This window comes from Equus quagga, chromosome 2 (assembly GCF_021613505.1).
Source record: "Equus quagga isolate Etosha38 chromosome 2, UCLA_HA_Equagga_1.0, whole genome shotgun sequence".
Taxonomy (NCBI): domain Eukaryota; kingdom Metazoa; phylum Chordata; class Mammalia; order Perissodactyla; family Equidae; genus Equus; species Equus quagga.
Window position 1 is genome coordinate 119,008,453 of NC_060268.1, and position 27,505 is coordinate 119,035,957.

Here is a 27,505-nt window from a genome sequence, read left to right on the forward strand (position 1 = left end):
GCCATCCCTGGAGGAAGCTGAGGGCACACAGGCTGGGTTCCTGCTGCCATTCAGCACTGGAGTGCTAGGAACTGTGCTGGGAACATGGTGCTGAGCCTACCCAGAGCCTTCAAGAGGATTACGGTCCAGCAGGGGAGAAAGAAGGAGGGGATGGGGTGTCTCACTGCGCTATCTCAGTGCACACAAGCTTCGCAGCCCCCAGATGACAGGAGGAGGCAGCCCCTTGGAGGGGGCTCCCCCTTGGGCTGTGGCCCCAGCCCTGCCTGTGGCATGGACCCATGGAGGGAGGATGAGCCCAGCAACTGCACCTTCCTGCCGCACGGCCCAGCAGAGGCAAAGAGGAGTCTGCCTGTCAACAGAGTAGGCAGCACGGTGCCGCCAGAGGGGCTGCGGGTAACAAGGGGAAGATCGGCTCAGAGGGCGGAGGGCTCTGGAGGGGCTGCTCTGCTGCCAGCCTGGCTCCTGAGAAACCCTGGTCTTTGGAGACCCCTCCAGGCTGGCAGGGACAGGGCAATTCCAGGGAGGCAAGTCCCTTTCCCCCTCCTGCTCCTGGAGCTGTCCCTGCCCCAGGCATCCCCCACACCATGGGAAACCTCTGGGTTCACAAGGACACACCTTCAGGCACCTCTGCACTTCAGAGTACGTCCTTGATGATGCAGGAAGGGGTAGAGGACAGGGGTGCCCCCTTCCTGGGAGGGGCTGGCGTTCTAACCTCCTGAATCCTGTGTTCCAGGCTGTGTGCTCACTGTTGGGAAGCTGGGAGTGACAAGGGGAAGGGCTGACCCCCATGTGGCACAGCCTGTGACAGCTACCTTGGGTGGGGCTGTTGGGACTAGGTGAGGAGGCCCCGGAGCCCTAGGACCCATGTGGGGGAATGGAACCTTTCACATTGTTTTCCCTCTATTCCTCTTGAGGTGCAGTCACGTGGTACCAGCTACAGTCCTGCTTGCCTCAACTGACCTTTATGACGGTGCCATAGGCCCCAGTTCCTTATTCTGAACTGCAGGACGGCGGCAGCCTTGCCTACAGAGAGTGCACTTGCTCTGCAAACTCTCATCTGTAAGATTTCCTTCTCCAGCCTCAGTTTCCCCACATGCAAATGAGGAGACTGGGCCTGCCAAGGCCGCACTGTCCAATATGACAGCCAGGAGTCACATGCAGCCACCGAACGCTGGAGTCCACAGCATGGGGAACACGTTAAACACACCAGCTTTCAAAGACTTAGTAGGAAAAAAGAACGTAAATACCCCAAATACTGTCATTTCAATATGTAATCAATACAAAATAAAGGGTGATGTGGTGAGCAGTCTGATGAGCATTTTGAGGGGCATAAGAGCACAAAGGGGAGGGGTTCGAGTTGAGGAGAGCTCAGGGCGGAAACATCAGAGGGGTCCGGGGGGACGAAGGCCGTGTCCAACCTTGTGGAGGAGGCATAGCTCCAGGAAGGTTCCACAGGATCCGCCACATGGCAACAGGGTGGAGAGCCTTCAAGGCAGGAGGAAGTGCAGGAGCAAAGGAGAGCTGGGGGAGGTGTGATAAAGATGGGAGGGAGGGAGCAGGGGAGCTGCCACCCAGGGCCCTGGCGGAAGGCTAGTGTGTGCTGTGGCCATGAAAGGAGGCTCGGACCAGATGGTGGCAGCTTCGAATGCCAGGCTAAGTCGGCTGGGCACACAGCAGGTACTTCCAGGAAGACTGGCTGGCCCAGGATGGGGACCCAGAGAGCTCCCCCAAGGGTATCCAGGTGAGCGGAGGAGCGTCTGGCCACCAGGGCCCACCAGCCCACTTCACAGACCACTGAGGCTTTCAGGCCTGTGGTTCTCCCGGAGCCCACCCTCTGCGCCTCTCCCCTTGAGAGAGGACAATTTATTTATTCATGAGCATATTCCGGCTTCCACCAGGCAGCCAGGTCCTAGACACCTCACTTCTAATTATAGCAGGAATTTCATTAGTGCTGGGGGGAAACGCCAGGTTTCCAACCAACCCTGTTAGCGGCCCACATGCCCAGGACAGCACAGGGCAGCCAGAGGGCGGATCTCTCTGAGCCAGGTGACCAGGCTCCATCCTGAGCGGTCAGCATGGCGGGTCCATGAGAATGCGCTGGTGCCCACCCCAGCACTTGGCACACACAGTTCAGTATCCAAGCAGCCGGGCATGTGGGGCGCTGCCTTGGAGCCCTCCAAAGAGCAGGGCGGGAGGGAGCTGTGTTTTGGCTAGAACTGGATATACAAGGCGAAGGGTGGCCGGCTGGAGGCTGAGAGGCTCAGTTCTGCTCAGTCCCGGCAAGGACGGAGGTGAGGACACAGAGCAGATGTGGCCTGGCTAGAAGAGCCTCCGAGGGAAAAGGGAGCAGAGGTTAGAAGGCCCCAGGCTCAGGGAGAAACTCCATAGTGGGGCTTGAAGGGCAGCCACGGGCATGACACGGCAGAGAGAGTGGAAGCTGAGAAGATGCCAGAACGGGCTGGCTGGTGTGAGAACAGAGGGGAGCTGGGCAGGAGAGAGGCACGCACGGAGAGAACCAGATAGAAAGAGACAAAGACAGTCACATGGAGGGGCAAAGAGAGACACACATGCGCACACATACACACAAACAGAACCATCTCCCTGCTCCCGCCAAGAGGGAGCCCAGACACATACATACTCACACACTAACCCCTGAGCTGGGGTTTAGAGGCCAAGAAGAAAAAAAGTAAAGAAACAACCAAGGCCACGTGGGCCAGGCTACTCAGAGGATACCCCCCACCCCGAGCAGACTTGGCCCCCCTGCTGGGGAGACTGACTGGACCCACCCAGACTCTCAGGGGTTGTGAGTCTGGAGCAGGAGGCACGGGCCTCCAAGAGCCATCTCCTTCCATGACCGTGGGCAGCTGCCAGGACGGGAGGTGGCAGTGCTCTCCGCCTGGGCATGCTTCCCCTCCAGGGCCCCTCAGGAGCCCACCCTGCCCCCCTACACTGCCCTGGAGGCAGCTCCGCCATGGTCCATGGTGCGGCAGGGCCCATCTGGCCAGTCTGAACATGAGGCTGGAGCCAAGCCTTGTGTGTGGAGACGGCCTGTGGTGGCAGGGTCTCGACAGAAGCTGCACATGCGGGCACTCACATGGGTGGGGACTCTCTTTCCCTCACACGATCACACATATTCACACACCTCACAGCCTCATACAGCGGCCTAGACAATCATGCACATCCTCACACCTGTTCACCAGTGCGTACCAATACACACACACATACACAGACGCCTGCACACCCTCCTTCCCTGCAGGGGGAACAGGCACCAAAGCATCGGTGTCCTGCATGAACACCCTCCCTCCTCAGCAGCCCCCTCTAGTCCTCCCCTGGGAATGGGCTCCAGAGGGGACAGGCTGCCCTCTTTGCCAGTCCAGACTCCCCAGCATCTGTGCTGGAGAGCCTCATGCTCTCTCTCAAACTCAGGAATACTCTGAGCCCTACCCTACCTCCATCTGCTGCCTGAGTGTCCTGTGCAGCCCCAACCCCAGCTTGCATACTTTTCACTGAGGAGGAACTCACTACCTCATCAGAAGGCAGCTTTAAAAAACAAAAATCTCCAGACAGCTCAGTCTCTTGGAAAGTTGAACTTGAGGATGCCAGGGAGACAGGGTGGTTGCCACTGAGGGGCCCAAGCTCTGTTAGCTAGAGTCCACCAGACAAGACTGTCCTTTCATCATTAGTTTGGAAAGTGGCAGGTCAGGACCACCATCCTGGCTGTCACTCCAAATTATAACAGACCTAGAGATACAATGTCCTGTAGCCAGTACCAACCACATCCTTGACTGAGGATAGCTAACTAGGACCCAAGATGATCGTTCATTCATACATTCATTCATCCACTCACTCACTCACTCAATTAATAAAATACCAACTGGGCAACTACCACGTGCCAGGCACTCAGCTGTGGTAGGGAGTACGGATAATCACTGAATATTCTTTCCTAGTCTGACACCTGCCCGTTACTCACTTCACAGGTGGCAAAGCTAGTCTGGGGAGAGGCAGTGACGTGCTCAAAGTCACAGAGGGAGCTGACGGTGAGAGGCAGAGCCACATGCGTGCTGCTGCAGGTGCTGGCCATCTGCCAGCCACGGGAAGACAAGGCGCAGGGCGCAGGCCACGCCAGCCAGCCCCCCAGCCATTTCTAGGACACTGAGGTATTGATCACCACACTCACTTTGGAGTGGTTTTCTTTTTCCACCAAGGCTTTCTGTTCCTTATTTTTTTTCTTTTAAAAGAATAAACTCCAAGCCGCTCCTAAGATTAATTACCCGCTGCCTAATGCTCCGCCACTGGCAATTTCTGGAAAGGGAATGAATTACCTTGAAAAACATCCGAAAAGAGAACCACCGTGAAGGGGACTTTCAAAGGTTACCTCACAATTAGCGGTGGGTCCCCAAGACTTATCGAGGTGCCGGAAGGCCCTGTGCAGGGGGCAGGCCGCTGGCTTTGGAGGGCCGCCCTCGGGCTCCTGAGGGCAGCTGGGCTTGGAGGGCTGGGCAAGGCTGCAAGGCAGGAATGGAAGGCCCTTCCTGACCACCTACTGTGCACCTGCCCTGGGGCTCCACCCTGTCTCCAAGGCATCACATGCTGCTTAATTCCCAGTGGCCTCGGTTCACATCCCCACTCCACCTCCTATAGCTCTGTGGGTTTCTCACTCACACTGGGCCTCTCGAGAACGGGGCATCAAACACACCTGCTCATGGGATTACTGTGGGGAGAAACATGTGTTTAAGGAGCACGGTGCCCAGTACACGGTACACTCTCAGCAAGCTGTGACATTTAAGACAGTGCAGGCTTCCGAGCATCCTCACAACAGCCCTCTCAGCAATGTGGGTATAGTTACCCCCATTTTCAGATGAGAACACTGGCTCTCACAGAAGCAAGAGGACTAGCCCAAGGTCAGCAGCTGACAGCAAGGAGCCAGAATGTCCTGCTGCAGGAAGGAAGATCAAGCCAGCCCTGCTCCCTGGCTCAAGAGCCTGACTGAAGCTTGGAGAATCCCCAGGGCTCGCCAGGCCCTGTGTCTGGGCACGTGGGAGCACTGGGGCCTGAGGAGAGAAGCCGAGAGCAGCAGGGAGGCCACGAGGTGAGGCCTCTGGCTCCCCCGGCTGGGCCCCAGAGCCTTGGGACAATGGGCCCTGGCCTAAGTCAGCAATTTTGTGAAGGCCTCTCATCTCTGGGTTGGGAGCCACAGAGGAGGATCACACAGGTCACCCTCTGGCACAGGGCCAAGTGTGACCAACCCTGAAACACCACTCCATGATGAGATGTGAAGCCATCTAGGTCAGGGGCAGGCCTGAGAGGCTTGGCCTCAGGACCTTCTGGTTCCAGCTGCTCTCAGGAGCTCCCTGAGGGGCCCAAGTCCCCTCATCAGGGTGGAAAACCAGTTCATGTCCACCCTGGCATTGGTGGGTCCTCAGGGAGGAGGTGATGGTGGGAATGGAGGTATGTGGGAAAAAAGAAGGGTCCCAGCATCCTTGAGGAAAACACTGACATGTCCTGCATGCTTACTATATGCCAGGTATACTCAGTGAACCTGTGGGGGCAGGTACTACGATTCTAATCCCTCTCTTACAGACAGGTAAACCGAGGTACAGAGAAACTGCACGATGTCATGGTGGACAACTGGCGGAGCCAGGATTTGACGATAGGTACTCTGACCACAGAGCCCAGAGACATGTGAGTGCTCATGTGTGCCCCTCAGCGTGCTTGTGGGAGAGGAGAGGGTGGGGCAGCCACAGCACCCATTACAGCCAGCAGCCCTCTCTGCTCACCCAGGCCTCTTCCTGCATGGTACCATGTTGCTCAGCTCATGAGGCCTGTACCCTACAGACAGGGCTGCTGTACCAAGGCTGGGGACCCCAAACCTGCCCTTCCCCGTGGGCACATCCCCCTACCCCCTGCCCTGGAAGCCATTCTAGAAAAAGGCCATACCTAAGAGGCCCCTGGGGGCAGGGTACAGGGAGGGCCCATTTGGGGGCCAACGAAGTCTCAGTAGAGGTGGCTGCACCCGATCCCACCCAGGAGGGCTGAGGCCCCAGTCAAAGGCTCGGTGTGCTGGGGCCGGCCCCCTGTCCCCCACTCAGGGCACAGCTGCCTCTTCCCAAGCATCCGGGCCAAGCCGCCCTCTACCAGCCCAGCTACACACCTACCTCAGTGACCCACGAATCGCCAGCGTCCCCCGTGCCGGTCAGCAGCTCACGGTCCCTCTGCCTCACACCAGCTGCATCCTGCTGCAACGAGAAGGCCTGGTCAGCGGGTCCACTTGCAGCAGTGGCCCGGAACTGACCACCTGCTGGGACTTTCACAGCCAGCAAAACCAAATCAGCCCTGTTTGACAGATGGAGTCTGAAGCACTGAGAGGAAAAGTGGTGTAATGACGAGGTGCCCTGAGCAAACAGGTTCCACGCGATTGTGGATATGCTCCTGGCTTCTCTGGGTTTCAGTTTCCTCATCTGTCAAATGGGATCACAATGCCCCTCTCAGGGTTTCTGGGAGAATCTAAGGACATATGGTGACAGAGGCACTTGGTATTCATTCATTCATTCCTTCAAGAAACATTTAATGGACACCCCAAGCCGGGAACAGGAAAGTGGTCCTGCCTTCATGGGGACTCAGATAATGGGCAAAGAATCAAACAATGATCATTAAAAGTGGTGTGTCTGCCAGAAAGAACAAGTATAGGGGCTAGCTATGCAGTATAGAGCATAGACCCAAGGTTCAGGGAGGCCTCTTTGCCAAAGTGATACTGAAGGGTGAGCCAGAGAGAGGGAGGCCAAGATGCATGGAACAGTATACCAGGCAGAGGGAACAGTATATGTGAAGACTCCAAGACAGGGATAAAAGCCTGGCCCAGTGGAGGGCTTGAGAGTGGCTGGTGTGGAGGGTGCAGTGAGAGAGGAAGGTAGTGGGGTGAGTGCGGGCCAGGGCCAGTCATCGAGAGAGTGGACGGGAGCCACAGGAGGGTGTGAGCAGCTGAGGGTCATGACCCTAGTTGTAGTTTGAGAAGATCTCTGTCACTGCTGGGGGAGAGGGCTTGGAAGGATAGGAGACCAGTGGGGAAGCTGGTCCAAGGGTCCAGGCCAGAGACAGTCATGCTGAGAGCAGAAGGAGCAGAAGGCAGGCGTGCCAGGACCTGTTGGTATACTGGGTACGTGGGGATGAGAAAGGGAGGGAGGAGGCATGGATGGCCCTTCGCCTGCACAGTATGGGCTTCCAGGAAGTGGTGGGGCAGTGGGGGCATGATTATCCTTGTTGGGTGGGGTCCAGCTGGCCTATCTCCTCAATGGGCCACCAGCGCTCCCCCTGCCCCGCCACTGCCCACGGGGCTCTCTGGAAATCCAGAAGGACCAGACCCAGAGGGCCTGCAGATGGGCTTCTCTGGAGTCCTGGCTGCAGGCTGGGAGCCACTGAGGCCTGAGTTTGTGTCTTGGCTGTGATGCTGCCCTGCTGGCTGGCTCTGGGCAATCACCATGCTCCCTGCGGAACGAGGCCTGTGGCTAACAGTGGGAGAGGGCATGCAGGTGCCACGTTAAATGTGGGCTCCAGCACATTCCAGGCAACTGGTGGAGGCCTTAGACCTGCCCCCACCCCACTATGCAGCAGGCAGGAGCTCCCAGGGAGAGAAGTGGGTGCCTACTCTAAGAGGAAGCAAGTCTTGGCATTTGAGATGTGGGCTCAGTAATAAAAATGATCTGGTTCAAGTCCTGGTTTCATCATCTTACCAAGTGTGTGGCTTTGGTCAAGTTTCTTAAACCTCTCTGTGCCTCAGTTTCCTCATCTGTGAGAGGAGAGATAGGGATAAGGAGGGGACCTCCCTCGGAGTTGTACAGACCAGATAAGGTAATGCAGGAGTGCTGGACAAGCAGGGAGCTTTCTGGGCATGTCAGCTGAGGCATAAATTGCCTTGCAGGGGCTTATGCTGGGCCCTGTGGAGCGCCGGGCCCCTGAGCTCCAAGCCCCCAAAGCCAGCCCCACATCCCCACTCCAGCACAGGGAAAGAGAATGTCCCTGTGTCCTGACCCTTTGGTTCTGGCAGCCCCAGACTCTGCTGGCCATGAGAACACACACAGCCCTTGGGCTCACTGACTCTGACTCTCCCTTTTTACAGAGGTGGAAACCGAGGGCTGGAGAGGGTCATCGACTGCCCCTACGCCAGGGTTACACAGCAAGTCAGTGGCTGGGGCAGAACTGGAATTGGCCTCCTGCTTCCCAACTGCCCAGAGCTCAGGCTTTTCACAAAGGCAAGCTGGCCCGCAGACCCACTGACCAAGAGAAAATAATTATTTTGGCAGCTGAGACACAAGCCAGAGCTGGAAAGTTCTTGCTCACACAGTGAGCATTGTCCAGGCCCCAAGGAACGACGTCCACCCATCCTGCCTCTCAGGGATGCTCCAGCTCGCCATGCACATGTATGCCTCTCTGCCCCCAGCCACCGCAGTTCCTTCGTGTTGGGCTTGTGCAAAGGGGAAAACAGACCAGAGAGAGGAGGAGACCTGTCCAAGGTCACACAGCAATAAGTAGGGACATCAGGATATGAACTCAAGCCCTGGTCAGGGACTTACCCCCTTCCCTACCAGACTGCATCGGCTCCCACCTGGGAAAGTAGGAGGCTGGCCTTTAGGGAGTCCTCTAGTGGGTTATGCCTGGGACATTTCCTTTAACTCTCAGTGCAATGCTGTGAGGTAGAAGCTAAACGAGCATCCCCAATTTATACACGAGGTCCAGAGAGGTTCTATAACTTCCTAAGGTCACACAGGTAATAAGGAGCTAATAAGTAATAAGAACACAGCTGAGACGTAGGCAGAGAGTCTGCCCCCACTCATACTCTGTCTACTACCAGGCAGCCAGCCAGGGAGCCCAGCTATGGAGCTGCTCAGCAGCCTGTTCAGACCCAGACGCACTGGGCACCCAGGAAGGCTGCGGGGCTCAGGAAGCAGGAAACCTGGGCAGTGCTGTGGACATGGAAGTGATATCATGCTGGGTGTGCTTAGGCGAGGCTCACAGCCACCTGTGAGACCAGGCAAAGGAGAAGGCAGCAGATGGACGACGTGTCACAGTGGCTGTGCCCAGTCTGACCAGACCACAACCATAACCAACACAGATCCACTGCAGGGAACTGTTCTCTGCTTAAAAAGGAACTCAGCACCACGGAATGGGGAGCAGCCTGAGACTCAGGGCCGAGTGGGGGTGGTGGGGCCAGCCAAGCGTCCCCATGGGATGGTACCCCACTGCCCAGAGGGCTCTCGTGGGTGTCCTCAGCTCAGGACTCTCACTCTGGGGATGGGGTGGGAGGGGTGAGGGCTTGACGGCAGGGCAGCTTCCGAGTGCGAAGGCAGGAAGGGGTGCAGACTCCAGGCGGAAATGTGTTTTTATTATCACTGTGTATCTGGAGCTCCCAAAGGCAGGGCAATGACAGGTGCCCATTTTGCAAAGCAGGACACTGAGCTCCAAGGGAGGATGGGGTTGCTAGAGTGTAGCAGCTAGAGAGTGGCAAGGCTGGGTTGGGACACGGCAGAGGTCACTCAGGGGCGGGGAGTGTCCCAGGACCCAGAGTGTTCTCCTAACCACACCCACCTTCCCAGCCTCACCTCCTCCAGGGTTTCCTGGGAGGCCCTGGGTATGGGCTTGGGTGGAGGGACCTGGTCAGGCTGATGGAGGCTGCGTCTGGCCTGGAGAGATGCAGGGCTGATCCAGGATTCCTGGAGGACAGAGATGCCCATGCCAGAGAGCATCCAGGCTGTGGGGTACCATGAAGGCTCTATGTCTGTGGCTCTAGGTCTGTGGCTAAGTGACTGGTGCTTCTCTACATTGGCCAAGGGTTGGGAGCCCACATTCCAAAGCCACAGGGCTGAAGCCCTGGGCCTGTCCTCAGTGGTGAGGTCGAAGGCAAAGGTGGGTGGAGCTAGGTTTGAATCCCTGCTTTGCCCTTTAACGCTGGTTGACCTTGAGCAAGTCACTCGGCATCTCTGAGCCCCTATCTCCTCTCTAATCAGGGACTAATTGCTCCTCCAGCTACTCACCCACCAGGGGAGGCTCCAGGCTGACCCTGTAGACCCTGATGTTGGCCAGAGCATTGACCTACCCACTGGCTGCTGGAGGAAGGAGCCCTAGTGTGGTCTGTATAGCAGCGGGCTAGAGAGATGGCATCCCTGAGCTGAAGTTTAGGGCTCCTGTCACCTACTGCTAATCACACACACGTGCCCCTTGTGCCCTAGTGGCTGTGGGGGCTTAACGAGACATGGGATGTGTAGATACAGGGGCCCCAGAGGCAGGAAGAGGTCAGCGAAAGGTGATTGCTAAAGTTTGAGGAAGGGGGTAATTGCTCAAGGTCACAAGTGCCAAGTGGGGCCAGAACCATGGCCATGTGGGCGTCCACCCAAACCAGGGCTAAACTGCCACTGGCTAAAGTGAACTGAGCCAGCAGCTGTTCCCACCCCCATTTTACACATAGGCCAGACAGCTGCTGGGCCTGTGGGTCAGGGGCCGGGGGCCCTGGCTCTGGCCCTGAACAGGGAGGGCGGCCTCAGACCCAGCTCTCAGGCTGTCTGGGGTGACACAGGTTCCTCCACCTCAGACATCTACCCAGGGAAGCCTTCCCTTACACGACTCTGGGAACAGGCCCCTCGTCCTCCTCTGGTGGCCGAACTGGAGCAAGGCAAATATTTACCCCGATGCTTATCCATATAGGGCTGGCTGCCCCACCTCCCACATTCCTGAAATACATGTTCCCTGACCTCACCCAGCTGGGGGGCTGGAGGGAGGAATCCAGACACGGGAAGAGCCAGACCAAGGGTCCTGGGCCAAGGTGGAAGCCAAGGCCCACTGGCCAGAAGGAAAAAGGGCAGCTTCGATTGTCCCTCTAGCTGCCCATCCACTAGGGGAGGCTCCAGGCTCATGTTACAGAGCAGGATGCCAGCCAGGGCCCAGACTCACCCTCAGGCCACTGGGTGCTGTGGTGGGGCAGGGCTACACCCGTGCTGCCCTCCGAGCCTGTGGGACAGGGCTCCCCGTCACCAGGCCTCAGCTCCTCACACCTGCTATAATCAGACACACACACACAAGCCCCTTGTGCCCGCAGAGTGAGAGACTCAGCCTGCCACACCCATGGCAGAGTCTCCTGCCTGCCAGAGTCCTTTCTCAACAAGTCCTAGCAGCTCTCACTGCCGCACTCCATCCTCAGCGCAGTCCTGTCGCCAGGGAGCTGTAAGGCCCACTTTACAGATGAAGAAACTGCCCAGCAGAGACCAGAGGTCACACAGGCAAAAGTGGTAGAATGTGCACTGTCTCACCCCAAACTGCACTTTCCCACAGCTCTGCAATACCGAATCTGCCCATCGGAACCCTGACCGTCCTTCGATGCCCAAAGGACCACCTTTGGAAGGCATGCTGCCCCCACCCCAAGGGATCTTTCCCTTCCCTGAACTTCCAGACATTTTGATGGCGTTCCTTTCTCCTCGTATAATTTTGAAACTGAGGGACTGTTCATTTCTTCGGCTATGAGACCCTGTCGTACTCACGCCAGGCACAGCAGAGTTGAGCCTTGGGGCTTGGGCAGTCCTGAGTGCTCAGAGGAGGATTGAGATCCTGAGTGTTTTCACCCAAGAGCAGTAGCTGCATTTGGAAGAAATAAATACGAAGGCAGACCTAGCAGCTGGTTGTCTAGGGTCCGAGGAAACTCCTGGGCAGACCTGCCTAAGAATGATGAGGAACACTTGGTTCAATAATTTCATCTGTCTTCACTTCCCCTGAGAGTATTTCGAGCTGTTCTGAAGGCCTGCCTACGGCCAGGCCCAGGGAGGTTCAGCGTGTCCAGGCCAAGCCCCACAGCTCCTCACTGCATGCCCCTCGGCTTCCTGCCTCCTCTCCTGTCTGGAATCTTCGCAATCAGCTGGGGAAGAGCAGATTGGCAGGGTTCAGCTGGCCTGCTGGGGATGCAGGAATGCCAGGCCAGGTCTTCCCACTGCTGGGCCCCCAGGGATGCCTCCAGGTGGAGAAAGCTCTGGTGGTCAGGAGATGCCCAGTGCAAACCGGGGGCCACACCCTGGCATCGTGGAAGACCCAGAGACCAGGTGCTGGGGAAGTGTAGGAGATCCCAGAACTACCCTCTCCACCCACCTAACCTCTGAGACTTAGTTTCCTCATTTTGAAAATGGGGCCTATAAACTGACTTCTTGGGGGTAGGTCTTTCATTTGTTTATTCATTCCATCCATCCATCTTCCATCTATTCATTCATCCATCCATTTCCTTCTTTCAACAACTAATGACAGTGCCCACAATCTGCCAGAGGAGGAAGAGAAGGAGAAGAAGGAAAAGAGTTGGGGGTGGGTGGGTGGGGAGACAGAAGACAGAGCCAAAGGCCAAGACTACTCAGCCTGTAGTTTTCCCACGGTGTTCATGCACTGTCTAATGCAAGGTGGGCGAGACACAGAGGAGATGGATAATTCTAGGACCAAATGCTGGAGGGTGTGCCCAGCTTGGCCTGAAGCAAAACTGGGGGTCAGGGGCATCATCCTCTTGGGCAGAGCCTCTCAGGCAGGAGAGCACCCCTCCCGGGCAGAGGCCCAGAGGCTTGGCAGGAGAAAAGCTTTGCGCTGAAGAGAGAATACAGGTGGCACCAGTGAGGAGGAGACAGCTGCACTCTTGGACCAGGGGCATAAGCATCCCTGGGCACCTGCAGACACATCCTGAGGCCCCTCCAAAGCTTCACCCCATGCCCAGTCATGATCTGCTGTTTTCAAGGCCACACTGGAGTGGCATCTCCTCCAGAGAGCCTATCAGGGCTAGAAGTCCTCACTCACTCAATCGCCCAAGCCCCAAGGAATGACACCGGCCCATCCAGTCTCTTAGAGGTGGTCCAGCGGCTCACAGTAAACACATATGTGCCTTGCCCCCACCAAGCCACGTCAGCCCCTTGGTGTGGGGCTTGTGCAAAGAGAGATATGAGACAAGAAAGAGGAAGGGACCCAGCCAAGCTCACACAGCACTAAGTCATGGCATCAGGATTCAAACTCAGGCCCTGGTCAGGGACTGGCTCCCCTTTCTTGGGAGTCTGCATCCGATGTCCACCCAAGAAAGGAGGAGGGAACAGAAGGCTCACCTCCTCCTGGAGGCCTCCCTTGACTGCCCTAGTCAATAGCTCCTAACAACCAGAGGCTTTGATTCTGGCTTGTGGCCCACCCACATGGAGAAGAGGGAAGAGCTTCCCCTCTCCCCAAGTCATCACATGAACAACTTCTCCTCTAATCAAGGGGTGAGGGCACAACATGGATTGATGGCACATAGTGTGGCTTAAGGTTCTGACATGCCAGACCTGGGGTCTCACTCTGCCACTTACTCAGCCGTGTGACGTTGAGCAAGAAACAGCCTCTCTGGGCCTCAGTTTCCTCATCTGCAAAATGTGGATAAGAGCCACTACTCTTACAGAGCTGTAAGGACTTAACAAGATGATGCTCATACTACTCTTGAACGGGAAATGCTCAGTAAATAGGGACTGTCATTGTTATCACTGGCTCAGGTTTGTGCCAAGTGCAAACTTGGGGTTTGTCCAGGAGTGAAGGCACTGGACCCCTTATCATAGAGATGGAGGAAGACCCAGGACTCTGGGAAGATGAATCCTGGCATCAGGCCCCTTCTGGAGCTGACTCAGGAGTGGGCACGGAGGATCTGCTCCCCAGAGATGGGCTTCACAAGCACTGCCTGCTCCCCGGAGAGGGGCCACAATCCCTGTCCAAAGAATGGCCAAACGTGTTGATCACCCTCCAGGTGCAAGCTCTGTGCCAGGTGCTCCCTTTCACACCCACAATTTCATCAGGCCCCATGGGGTGGGCATCGCCTCCCCCTTGCCAGACCCAGGGTCTTGCCCAGAGGGGTACCTGGCTGGACTTGGCAAATCAGGGCCCCCGGCACCCACATGGCACTGGCCACTCCAGTGCTGATCACCTAAACTGAAGTTTCTGCCAACGTCCCCTCTTAAGAGTTTTGTCTCTTACCTCTGCCCTCTCTGCTTGGGATGGCCTGACATCTGTCACCTGGCCCTGCCATCTGAGGGCTTCCCTGAAGGAACACGCCTTATTCCCACCCCTGGGACACCCCTGACCCCAAATTCCCCGTAGCATCAACGGGGCCTGGCAGAGGCTCTCAGAAGGGCCCTCAGAGGTCCTGAGTCCAAGTCTGCCACCGAACAGAAGAGGGAACGTAAGTCAAAAGAGGGACAAGCCAGGTGGGCCCAAGCTTGGGACGAGAGCCCTGATCAGCTCTGGTGTTGGAGGTCAGACTGAGGAGCTAAGGATTCATGAGCAAGTCACTGTCCCTCCAGGTCTCAGTTCCCCCACCTTTGGCTACACCAGCTGGAAGATTAGCTGACTGATGGTACACCCATGACTGGTGCAGGGCTGGACAGCACCATCAACGGCAGCTCCAGGGGGCAGCCTGGACTCCAGGTCCTATGCTCCCTCCACTTGAGGAGGCAGGCGGGAAGGTGGAGAGGCTGAAGGGCAAGGGCACTCCCAGTAGTATGCAAACCGCCCAGCACCAAGGGTTCCTGATGACCCCCTTCATGGGCCAGGGGCCAGCCCCTGGAGGTCACACTCCCCAAACAGGCATCCCTCTGGGGTTCTGGCCACAGGTGGGCATGGCCAGTCTGAAGTGATGGCTGAGGCTCAGATTTATAATGCCAAAGGAAAGCTGTTCTTGCTAGCAGGGGTTGGAGATCTGAGCAGGGGCACTAATGTCACCCAGGCCTGGATGCAATCCTGGTTCTGCTGCTCACAAGCCACGTGGCCTTAGTCAAATCCCTGCACTGCTCACTGCCTCAGTTTACTCAGTGGTACAATGGGGAGGGAGAAGGTTGAACTAGGTTAAGTGCACGGCCCAAGCCCTGGACCTCAGAGAAGCCAGGCCACAGGAGCTCTTGCTGTTTGTAGGAAGCTAGTTCTCCCCCAAAGAGCAACCCCATGGTGGTCTGCAGAGTTGCTGCAGGGAAGGCTGGGAAGAAGGGGATCACAGGTGTGTTAATTACCGCTTTGCAGTCCACAGCCAGTCCCAAGATGCTCCACCAATGCAGCCGCTCAGGGAAGCGTGACTATCCCCACAGGACCTTGCTCACGTGGAGGCGCGTTCCAGTCCTGCCTTGGTCACTTACTCTCCCTGGCCTGGACAAGTGCCTCCCTCTCCCCTGAAGTCTCTATCTTCCATCTGTAAAGTGGAAGGAGTGATGCCTGCCTAGTTCCAGGGCGTTGCTGGAAGGGCTCTAGGAGATGGAAGGTGTGGCCAGGCCTGGTAACGGGCTGTGAGGAGGTTCCCTGTTCTGTTCCATATGCTGCCATCCTTGGCTGATCCTGCCCTCCCAGCCATCACACACCCAGAGCGCATGCTGGGGCCCCCAGGAGGCACTGAGGATCTCCCCAGGTACATCCCAGATGAGGCTGTCAGGACCAGCCTGGGATGCCCCTCCTTCTCCTCGGACTCTGGGGTCTCCCTGCGTTCTTTCAGAAAGAGGGAATCCCAGCAACTCGATGGGGTTCTTGGGGCAGCTACCCCCACCTGCCCATCAATCCTTGGGACTGACAGAACCTGCCCCTCTGGGACTAAAACCCTGGGTGGCCTAAAAGGAGGGGCCAAAGATGGCTCCCATGATGGGTGTCTTCTTCCTGTTGCTCGCAGCACCCAGCAAAGGGCTTGCAGGTATAAGACCCCCCGGAATGTTTGCTGGATGAATGAACGAGCAGCGATGGGAGGTGTGGTGTGGAACCAGATTTAGATCAGAGAACACAGCAGCCGACACTTGCACAGTGCTTACCACATCCATGCCAGGCCAGGCTCTAACAGGTACTGATTACAGAGGTTAACCCATTTAGTCCCCACAGCAAGTCTATAAAGTGGCAATGTTATCCCCACTTCACAGATGAGGAAACTGAGGCTCAGAGACATACAGTCACTTGCCCACAATGTTAGAAAGTGGCAGAGCTGGATTCAGCGCAGGTCCTGAGCTCCAGAGTCCATGTGCTGGGCCACAGCACTGCCTCCTGGGGAGGGTGGAAAGAGCAGCCCGTCAGACGCCATCCAGACCCTGAGGCTCCTGACAGGGCTGTGGGTCCTGCCCAGGGGTCTGCTTTAATTGGTCTAGGGTGGGCTGCCTTTCAAAGCTGCCCTGGAGCCCACGTGGAGGAGGGGCTGAGAACTCCTGGCCAGCCCAACACTCACTCTTCAATCAGGGAAACTGTGGCTCAGGGAGAGAGGGGACATGCCCAAAGTCTCCCAGGAGTTCAGGGAGCCTGGGACTTGGAGTCCAGGTCTCCTGACTTCTCTGCGGGTTTTAAGCTCTTGGATGCAGAGCACTGTCACCCCAGCAGAGCAGCCTACAGGCGCAGACGTGGGTGGGAGAGATGAGGCAGACAGGCGTAGTGAGGCCAGAACAGCACACAGCCAGATGACACACAGGCCCAGCAATTCCTGACTCATGGCCACCCATCCCATGACTCCACCCACTGCCAATGTCCCCAGCCTGGCTCACACCACACAGCCCATTGCAGCCTGTGGAGTCTCCTCCCTTTAGGACTAGAAAGTCTCAGAGGGAGGAAGGAGCAGTGGGGCCCCACCCAGGGTTGGGTGGGAAACCCAGACAACCCTGAGCAGGGAGTGGGGGGTGGGGGATGGGACACGACTCCAGGACACGCAGAGGAAGAGGCATCAGTGCTGACCCCTGCCCCTCCCTGCAGTGCCCCCAACACACCCAGACTGTGCTACCCAGTACCCTGTGGACCACGTACCCAGTCTACAGGAAGAAAACTGAGGCCCGCTGAGCCCAGCTGGTGCTGACACTCACTTGGGCCAACTTTCTTAGCCATGTGACTCCTCTTGAATCAGAGTCCCACAGCTGGTTGAGCATGCCAGGCTTCCCTGCTGCCAGTTCCTCTCCCTGAGAATCACTCCTCTGTCCAAAACCCTGCAATGGTTGCCCACTGCCTAAAAGGTCCGGTTTTAACTCTTCAGCCTTATATTCAAGCCTGACTTTGATTCAAACCTTTCCCTCTACATGTCTGGGCCTCCCCACCTCTGCACTCCTGTTCACATTAATCCTGTTGCCAGGAATGCCTCTGGTCTCCATGGCCTGATGCATAGGGAATGAAATTACCACCCACTGAGGGGATGCAGGTGGTCAGATATTGTGTCCCCAGAATCTCAAGGACTCTTCACAGCTCCCTATGAAACTGGCTCTGAGAGGCCCATCTGACAGATGCTGAGGCTCAGAGGGGCTATGTGTCCAAGGCCACTGGAGGCTGAGATGTCACCACTCCCAAGGGGCTCAGGCTGCTTGGACCTATGGTCTTCTCTGTTGCTGACATGCTTTCAGCTAGTCCATGAACTCAGACTAGCCCCAAGTCTTCTTAACCCATCCAATGTCAGGATGACTTGGGTCTGCTCACCTTGGCGTCCTGACCCTTCCTTTAGCCCCTTTGGGAAACAGGTGATACTCCAGGCTGTGACCTCTGCTGACACTAAGCTGGGTTTGGGCTAGGTGCCGCCGGCTTGGGGAGGTGGGTCCTGGGTCAGAAGCAGCACAGTGGCCAAGGGCACTGACTCTGGGGCCAGCTGCCTGGTTCAAAGCCCAGTGTAACCACTGTGGACAGGTCAATTCACCTCTCCGTGCCTTGGTTTCCTCCTCTGGAAATGGGGACAAGAGGAGCAGTGACCTCACAGAGTCGCTGCGACGGCGAACATGAATTTCTCCAGATGATATCAGGGCAGCAACTCCACAGCGCACTCTGGAAGACTTTGGAGCTCTTGGGACCATCGCCTTGTTCCTCCCTGCACCTTAGGCTCAACATCACAACCAAGGAAACCCAGAGGCCTCACAGCACCTCCCAGGAGGGAGGAGAATGACAGACGGTGGCAAGAAATCTGGCCCCCAGCACTGCCCCTCCCTGGCTTCCATCCCACAGCCCCACCAGCCTGAACAGAGTGCAGAGCTGGCCTGCTCCATCTCCCGGCTCCGAGTAGGAGATGGGAGGGAGGGCTCCTTCCAGTCAGAGACACTCAATTTTGCCCCTGTGTTGACAGAAATGGGCCATGTCAGTGTCACTACCCCCATCCCCCATGGGGACACTGCAGCCACCCATGTCTCTCTCCCTACTTAGGGATCATCATAGACAAGGTGCTCAGGTTGGGCTGGAGACAAAGATGTCTGGGATGCGTGAGGTGGCGTCTGGGGCAGTTAATCCCAAACCTGGCTGTCCTTATAGGGTATAAATTCATCCTACCCCCAAACCCTTTCTCCCATGGGATGCTCAGAGCTGGCAGAGCTTCTTCCGCTCCTCTTTCTCCCTATAGATGAGGCCCAGAGTGGTTGAGTGACTTGCCAAGTGCACCAGCAAGCTGGTAGTAGATCCTAGACCCCAAAACCCAGTCCCTGGCCTCCTACTATGTCTCCTAGCCCTGCTATAAGGTTTGTATTGCCAGGCCCCTAAAGGTGACTGATTGTCTGGGAGAAGATAAGTCATCAGCATGTGTGGGGTGAGGGATGGGCGTGGGCCCAGAGCTTCTACGGAAGGGAGGCCCTGGGAGGGGTCAGCACAGGTCAAAGGCAGGGAAGCTCAAGAGCCTGAGGTCCAGCTTCCTTTCTCAAGAGGATATGATTCCTGGCAGCAGCTCCCACGGGAAACAGTAGAAGCACCACCCGCGGGAAACACAGGGTGGGGGGGCAAAGGGGGCTGGGCAGGGTTTCCTGTTGGGTGGGTGACCTGTGCGGCTGTGGCCCTGAGGCCAGGTCAGGGTTGAGTTTCGCTTCATCCTTGGCTCAGGCCCAGGCCACCCTGAGTCCCATCCTCCAGGCCTGCCCTGGCTTCCTGTCCCACTGACCCCACCCAGCCCAGGAGAGAGGCAGGGCCCTGTGGAGGCCTCCTCAGAAACGCCAAAGTTTTCTGGGGCAGGAGTAGGTAGGCTGCCCTGGCCTGCTCACTGACCTTTGGCCTCTGACCTAGAGACCTTCAGGAATTTGTTTTCCAGCAAGAGGCCTTGACAAAAGCACCACTGGGTTTTCTTCCTAGGAGGTCACAACTTCAAGCACTGAGCAGGGGCTATAGAATCAGCCCCTCCCTAGGGATGGGATCACTGTCTTCCCCCACTCTGGGTAGAAGGGCAGTGTCACTTCCAAGAAGCCATGTCGAAGGGACCAGGACAAAAGGAGAAGCTGAAGGAGGACAGATTTCAGGCTTCAAAGGCAGACCTTCCTAGTGGTCGAAGATGAGGGACAGTGTGCACCCTTCCTGGAAGGTGCGGCTTCCCAGCTGGGCCATGTAGCCCTGCACTGGAGACAGTGTGACGCCAGGCCACAGGCATAGCACCCCAAGTAAGAAGACCCCTCCACCTCACTCTCGGCTTGACATTCCTGGATCCTTAGAAGTGTCAGGAGTCTGGGTGGGATAGCAGATGAGAGGCTGTGGGGCCACATGGCCTTCAGGCGAACCCTGGTGATTCCCTGTGCCTCTGGCACTGGGGACTCACCCGTCCACAGGAGGGGAGTGGTAGGAGTGCAGAGGTTGGTGGTCTGGCCCAGTCAGGGGGAAGAGGTTTGAACAAAGGCCCTCAGCCCCCTCCTGGCCCCTCCTGGTTTCCCAGGGCACAGGCTGTGGAAAGCCACAGCATCCCAGGTCTCTCAAGGCTGCTCAGCAAATGGGCTGCTCAGCAAGCGGGCTGCTCAGAAGCAAACAGGCCAGTGAGTGGGAGGGCTCTCCCAGGAAGCCACGGGCCTGCCACAGACAAAGTACTGGGCAGAGGCACAGATGGGAGGCCGTCTGGGCCTGACTGAGGCCAGGCCTTGCCTGAGATTACCCTGGGGACAGGGACAGAGTTGGGATTCAGGTCTCCTGCCTTCACTGTGGGCAGCCCAAGGACCTCACCAGGGTCTGTGCTAGGAAGGCAGGTCCGCTCACTTGGGCAGGAGCTGACTTTGGCCACACTCCTGTTGCCCAGAACAGGACAGTGAAAACTTGTCCATACTACTCCAATCAAACAGGCCCTAATGGGGCTGTCTGCAGATCCAGCTTGCTGCTCTGCCTGGAGGGAGCACATCTCAGGAGGGACTCAGTCAGGGAGGCAAAAGGCCTAAACTGTGGGTCTGGGGTGAGAAGAGTGGAAGACAGAAGCCAGACTTTAGCCTGGTTGGTGGCCAGGGCTCAAGTTACCAGGAAGAGTTACAAAGACACCATGCGGCAGTAATGAGTCTCCTGACCCTGGGGGCATGCAAGCTGAGGTGAGGGACACAAAGGCCTAGGCAGCATTCTGGGACTCTAGCCTAGTACCTTTAAAACCATCCCTGCCCAGAATCCACATTCGGTCATGGGTGGCAGGATGGGTGGCCTGTGGCTTGTCCACTGGCCACCCCACCTCCACTTCTTTTCTGGATAGGCGTTTTCCAGCTGTAATAGAACAGGCTTGAGCTCACAATCCCATGGAATCCTATCAAGTTGAACACCCCAAATCTCATCACCACAGAGACAAGTTCTGACAATGCTCTGCATAGCCCCGATGCCAGCTCTCTGTGCCCCTCAGCCCCAGCAGCTGGGCAAAGTATGCCTAAACTTCCCCAGAGCCCAGGGCAGCATGCAGGGCCAGCCCCACCTTGAGCCCCACCCAGTGGCTGCCTCTCTCCTGGACCCCTGTCCCACCCTGAGATGTTGTGTGATGCTGGCTGGGCAGCGGGCATTTCCAGGACTGTGGATGTGTCTTTTCCTGAGCACAGGCCGGACATAGACTTGGCCGCCAGGAAATGTTTGTTGAGGGAAGGAGAAAGGAAAGGAGAGAGGGAAGGAAAGACAAATGATGGACGCAGATGGGTTCTGAGAAGCATGGCCCCCAAAGGCCACCTCAGCCCTCCTCTTCCTCTAGGTCCCAGGGGACTGTGCCCTCTACAGGTAAGCCACGCTGCGCAGACCGGATAAACCTGGAGGAAGGCCAAGGGAGGCCCTGCTCAAGGACATTCTGCAGCTGCCATTTTCCCTGGGGCTCTGCTGCCCAGTGGCTCAGAGAAGGCCCCCAGATGTCCAGGGCTCAGGGCCTTTGCACTCTTCCCATGTCTGCCCTGGAAGCCCTGCTCCAGGCCCCACCTCTCTGGAGGAAGGAGACCCTTGCCTCAGCTGCTTGGTCCATGAGGGATTCGGCATTACCTGTTGGCCCCTGCCCAGCACTGGGATTTCATCCTCCTGGAATGGCAGTTAGGTGGGACACAGCTGCCTTGTGACAAGAGCACAGTGTCTTTGTAATAAAAGTGATCCTGCCCATTCAACAGGAGGAAAATATGTCACAGGTATGGGGGTTGCACAGGGGTGCCAGAAGATCTATGTTCTGACAACCCTACTTCCTGCCTAGGCCAGGTCCTGGCACAGAGTAGGTTCTTAATATCTATCTGTTGAATTAATCAGTGGCCTGCTGGATGCATGTGGGAAGGCCTGACTTCGGTTCTCCTGTTGAGGGGCCAGGACTCAGTGGCACGCTTCAGGGGACACCATGGATATGGCTACATCCACATGTGCCCTTCTCTTTGGCTGAGGCTTTGCCTTTTCGAGCTCCTCCTGGACAAAGGACGCCCACCCTCTCCATTTCAGGTCTGGAGGGGGTGTCTGCAGTCAGTAAGCCCAATACCTTTTCTGGACAGATGGAGCTGGGGGAGGTCTAGGGAAGGCAGGGGATCAGAAGCAGGGCCATTCTGGAGGCCAGGCCTCCCCAGGCCAAATCCAGGGGCCCAAGAACTCCAGGACCCGGCTCAGGACTGCCCTCCACCCCCAGTTATGCTTAAACCCACTGCTCACGTCAGTGTGCTCCCTCCCCTGGCTCCACGTCTCGGCCTCCGGCCTCCCGGCTGCAGCCGGCCTTAACTGCTTACTTAGACAAACAGGGAAGGCAGCCACGTGACTGGCTAAGGTTTCCTGGATGAGGGAGACAGACACACACACACACACACACACACACACACACACACAGCTACTCGTGGTAGGTCAGGTGGTCACGCGACCCAGCAGGGCAGGGACTAGGCCAGCTCAGGTTTCTGTGTCTGAACGACAAGTGACCAGGCCTGCTTTTCTTCACCCAGAAGAATGAATGCCTTCTCCAAATACTTGTTTTCTGCTTCCTGGATGTGCCAGGGACATGCTGGATGGAAGAGCAGAGTCAGGGGAAGAAGTGGGGAGGAGGAGGGGAGGAGCATGCGCCCAGCCCGGCCTCTGTCTGGTGTTTTCCTTCCTCCCTCCCCACCTAGAGGGCAGATGCCTGCTGGGAAACCGTGGCCGCCCAGCCGCTCTCACGGCAGGGAGAATGCCCAAGCTCAGTGCTTGGACGTGGGGCAGGAGGGGAGCCAATGCTCAGGGGGGAGTCCCCGAGGGACAGACCCGTCACAGCTTTGGATGCGGAGCATTGGTCTTACAGCTGAACTCCATGGCCTGCCCCTGCGTGTGTCCAGGGGGTGAGAGAGGGTAGGAGAAAGGGGTATCTAGTCCAACCCAGCAGGAGCAGCCCTGCCTTTGGTCTGTTGTTTGGGAAAGGTCTGTGGGCCAGGATCCTGAGGGCTCTTCTAGCACTGGGGGGGTCTGTGCCTCAGACGGTCCCCGAGAATGGCAGGCCTGTCCTCATGGTCCTGAGACCAGCCCACTAAGGGAGAAGGCGGCTACATCTCTTGATAGGCAGGGCTGAGACCTGGCTCTTGGGGGACCATCACCAGCTCTGTGGGGGTTTGGAGCTGGCTTCCACCCTGCCCTACCACAGGCCTGACCTCCACGACCCCAGTAGCACAGAAACCCACTGCAGAGGCACATCAGAAAGGCCATAGAGAAATGAGGGGTGTGGCCAAGAGTTCTCAAATAAAAGCCACTTCCAGCCAGGCCTCTCGCTAAGCCCTTCTGCATTTGCTATCTCACTGAACCCTCACAACAGCTCTGTGAGGGAGGTAATATTGTCACCCCATTTCTCAGATGAGGGATCAGCAGCCTGAAGGCCACATGGTTAGTAGGGGGTGAATTGAGGTCTGCACCCAGAGATTCCACCTCCAGCATCCATGTTCTTAACCAGGAGGCACCGTTCCAGGGGCTGGGCCCCCAGCGCTGAGCTAGGCCCGTCTTCTACAAAGCTCTTGACAAGGTTTCCAAGGGCCAGGCCCTGGGCTCTACAGGGATGCACACCCGCCAGCCCCACCTCATCTTCCAGCTGTCCCATGCGCATGCGGGAGCAGCCCCCACACACAGCTTCTGTGAAGGTCTCTAGGGTAAAAGAGGGAGGAAATGAATGGGGGGAACATGGGGTATGAACAAGGACAGAGAGAGAAAGGAGCCCAGAGAGCCCCAGAATGCAGGTGGAGAGGGCACAGAGAGACAGAAGGAACAGAAATAGGGGGAGAGCGAGAGAGAAGGAGCGATGGGGAAATAGAAAGAAGGAATGTGGGAGAGATGGCAACTGAGGGAGAGAGGGAGGGCGGGAGAGAAGAAGAGAGGATATGGGAGGAGGCAGGGAGACACAAAGCCAGACAGAGCAGAGGAAAACAGAAGGGGAAGAAGGAGAAGGTGGACAACAGGACGCAGAAGGAAGGAGAAAGGAGAGGAGGTGGGAGGAGGAGAGCAGGTGGGGGGAGGAGAGCAGGTGGGGGGAGGAGAGCAGGTGAGGGGAGGACAGGAGGTGGGGGGAGGAGCAGTGGGCCATGACCCACAAGGGAGGGGCCAGGGGGAGGAGAAAGACGGAAAGGCAGACAGAGGTCAGGGAGGGAGAGGGCCTCGGAAAACCGAGAGCCGAGGGAAGGCAAACTCGCTTACCAAACATTAAATACCTAACAGGAGAAGACAAATCAAATGGGAATTACTGCGGTAAAAACATAATTAGAAACTTGATTGAAGTTAAACAGAATTTACATAACACTGCAAATTAACTTTACACGGGAACTCTTCACTGGGAAGGCAATGAAAGGCATTTCATTAGTAATCTATATTTAAACAATTGGCACAATGCAGCCTTCTGATGAGGAACTTGGTGCTTTCACCAGGAGAGTGCCAAAGGCTGCTGGAGGACAGAAGCCAGTGGGTGCTCCAAGAGGAAGTGGGCAGGGTCCAGGACGGGATCCCTGCACCTGCCAACGAGGGGTGAGGGTGGGTGGACACACTGTGCCAGACCGATTCTGCTACAGGCTCAGCCCTTGACTTCCTGTGTGGCCCTGGGCAACTGTCTTACCTTCTCTGGGCCTCTGTTTCCTCATCTGTAAAATGAGGAAGTTGGAGAGGTGGTTTACATGAAGTGCCTGCGAGTCTGGATATGCTAGGAGTGCCCAGGAGATGGCAGAGGGCAGTGATAAGAGCATGGGTTTGGAGTTCAGATGAACCAGGTTCCAAGCTCGGCTCTGCCACTTATTAGCTGTGGCATCACGCAAGCTTCTTCCTCTCCTACTGTAGTCTATTCATCTGTTCAATAGCCATCAGTCCACTCCCACCCGACGTCACCCAGGCAGTGGAAGGATTGAGGGAAAGACTGAGTGGGGACAGGCTTAAAGAAAAGTGAGGCTAAAGGCACAGGATTATTTGTCCTATCTGCCTGGCACACTTGTTAGATTACCTCCAGCCTCCTGCCACTGACCTGCCACAGAGCCATGCATCATCAGAGTGGCTTCCTGTGGCTCCCCCAGTCCGAAGCAGAGTCAGAGGGCATCTCCCCGAGAAACATGGGGATCACCACGTCCCTGGTCACCTCCATCCTATTCTCAGCGTGGGACAGTCTCCCAAGCCTTGGGCATATCCCAGGCACATCAGGCCGTATTTCCCTGGGCAGACAGGCTGCACTGCACCCCAACAGCCCCCGGCCAGCAGCACGCTTTCCCCCAACCTCCCATTCCGCCTCGAGCACCACATGGAGCACCTGCCCAGCCTTAATGCTCATTCAGGGCTGTGGCTCCTCTCTGCAGCCATCCCTGACCCAGCCATGGCTATTCTCTCTGGTGAGTACCGGGTGTGAAACACCACAGACACACAAGGGTGGATGCCCGTCGCCAAACACGCACACAGTTGCCCAGGAGAGGCAGAGAGCTCCTCTGCTCTAACTGGTGAGCACGTGCGGCAGCTGTGACATGCACTCATAGTCCAAGAAGTTCCCACCATTTCTTTTACAATAAGGGATCCAGGCAGAGCTCAGGGATTCAAATGGAAGCTGCTGGGTGCCCTTCCCCTGGGGTGCAGCATCTTGAGCCCTGTGTTTTCAGACAAGTGTTCCAGGCAAGGGAGAGGTCTCATGGGTCCAGAGAGCCCCAAAAGGAGATGGGGGGTCAGGAGTAGGTGGAGCTTCTCAAATGAAAGTGCACAGTGAGCAGGCATCAGGGCAGGATGCTCAGCCAGGCCAGGGTGACAGGGAGAGCCCTGGACATGGGCCCCACGGCCCAGACAGACACCGTGGGCCTGGCCTCTGTATGGCCAGCAGTGGACGGGAAGCTGCTTTGGTCCCTAGCCCCTCCACACAAGGCTCGGTGATTGAGGCCTCTGAGCCTTTGTTATGCTGTTCCCTCTGCCTGGAGTGCCCTTTCCCTGCACTGCCCAGCAAAATCGTCCTCATCCATTGAGAGCCTGCTCTCTCAGTACTCCTCCTCCCTCCCTGCTGCACCTTCTCCATCTCCTTTACTGCCCTCAACCCCGTCTTCCCTTCCACTCGGGCTGGATGCCCTGTGACTCAGACCCAGGCTTCTTATCCACTCCATCTCCACTGGCTCTGAGGTGACCTTGTCAGCCTCATGGCTTGCACATCATCTACACACGACGGCCCCACACTTACATCTCCAGTCAGGACCTCTCCCTGCCTCCCAGGTTCAAAGATCCAACTGCCTACTCAATCTTTCCATGTGGATGTCTCAAGGCATCTCAAACTTGTATCTAACACACAACTCCTCGGCGTCCCTCAGCCCTCCCCTGGCGTCATCCCTGGCTGAGTAAATGACCACCTCTGTTATACCAGTGCCTCCTGCCCCAAACCCAAGAGCCCTCCTGGACTGTCCCCTTCTTCTCTCACTCTCCACCTCTAATCCACCCACAGGCCTGTCTGCAAGGTCTTTGAAATATATGCATACTTTGACAGCTTCTCATCCCTTCCCTTGCAACCTCTCATCCCAGCCACCACCACCTCCACTTGGAGGTGCGCACCAGTTTCCCAGCCATCTCCCTGCTCCACTCTTGCCCACCTACATGAGTGAGCCCTCCAGGACTGCTGTGAATTCCCCTCCCACCCCTCACTTCACTCCAGAAACACGGCCCGCCTGCTACTTCCCTGAACATGCCAAGTGCACCCCAGCTCACTCCCTCCTCGCATTCAGGTCTCTGTTCAAATGTTACCTTGTCAGAGGCCTTCCTTGGCTACCCTTTGTCAAAGAACACTTTATCCCACCCTGTAGACTCTGTTCCTTTACCCAGATTAATTTCCCTTCTTAAAACTTAGCATCACTTGACATATTACATATTCACATTTTAGGATTTTATTGTCCACGTCTCCTCATGAGAATGTGAGCACAAGGAAAGGGAGTTTTGTCTGTTTCATTTTCTGCTGTATCTCCAAACATCAAGCAGTTCCTGGCGTGGAGACTTTCTCAATAAACATTTACGGCATAAATAAATGAATAATGCTGCTTCCTCTGGGAAGCCTTCCCTGAATGCCTGCCTGCAGAACTAGCACATGGTCCTTCCTCCCCTCCCCATGCAGTGACATACACTACACAATCCTTGAGCACTGAACTTAAAGAATTGGGCCTGGTTCTGGGATCACATGTCTGCCTCCATTGCAGATCGCTCCATTGCAGATCACATCATCTCAGGGCAGGGCTGCATCTGCTCTATTTTCCCAGCCCTGAGTGCAGGCCTGGCCTGGTACAAGAGTCAGTGAGGGTTTGACATGTGAAACAATGAGTAAAGGAATAGTTGGATGACTGAGTGGATGGATAGATGAGTACATAGGCGGACGGATAGATCAATGGATGGAAGGATGGTTGGGTGGGAGGAGGGACGGATGGACAGATGGATAGGTGAGTGTATGGATGGATGGACAGGCCCCACCATGGGTACACAATAAGGACAGGTGGTTGCTTCAGCTCGACAGCTGGACTTCTCTGGGGAGGACAGGCCACACCAGTGCAGTGCAGTAAAAGTGTAGAAGCTGATACGGCAAATAGGATAAAGCTGAGCTGTTCTCGTGTGGCCACAGCTTGCTGTGTGACCCCTGGCAGGCCCATCAACTTCACTGGGCCTTGGTTTCGTGGTCTGAAAATGCAGATAATAATTCTTTCCCAGAGCTGCCAGGGAGATCACTTTGGAGTTTCAAATACTGCCACTAAGGAGACCACTGCCACATCTCCAGCAAGACACATCTCTGGCCAGGTCTGCCTCAGAAAATCCTCCCGTCTCAAGGCCCGCATGGCCCTGCTGACCTTGTGACCTTAATCCTCCATCCACAGGGGCTAGGACCCCACCTGTGCCCCAGACTTCAAACTGAGATAGGCTGCAA

At 56.6% G+C, this 27,505-nt stretch overlaps 1 protein-coding gene across 7 annotated transcripts in view; it reads right to left on the minus strand.

Moving 5' to 3' along the window:
* ZMIZ1 (zinc finger MIZ-type containing 1) overlaps positions 1-27,505 on the minus strand; it is a 236,780-nt gene that overhangs the window by 142,100 nt on the left and 67,175 nt on the right. For 3 of the 7 annotated variants that reach the window (XM_046654622.1, XM_046654626.1, XM_046654625.1), the window contains exon 3: positions 6,156-6,236. The exons of 3 other annotated variants lie outside the window; for them this stretch is intronic. The gene's annotated coding sequence lies outside the window, so the exon portion shown is untranslated. The remainder of the gene's footprint in view (positions 1-6,155; positions 6,237-27,505) is intronic. One more of the 7 variants, XM_046654623.1, reaches the window with a different exon arrangement.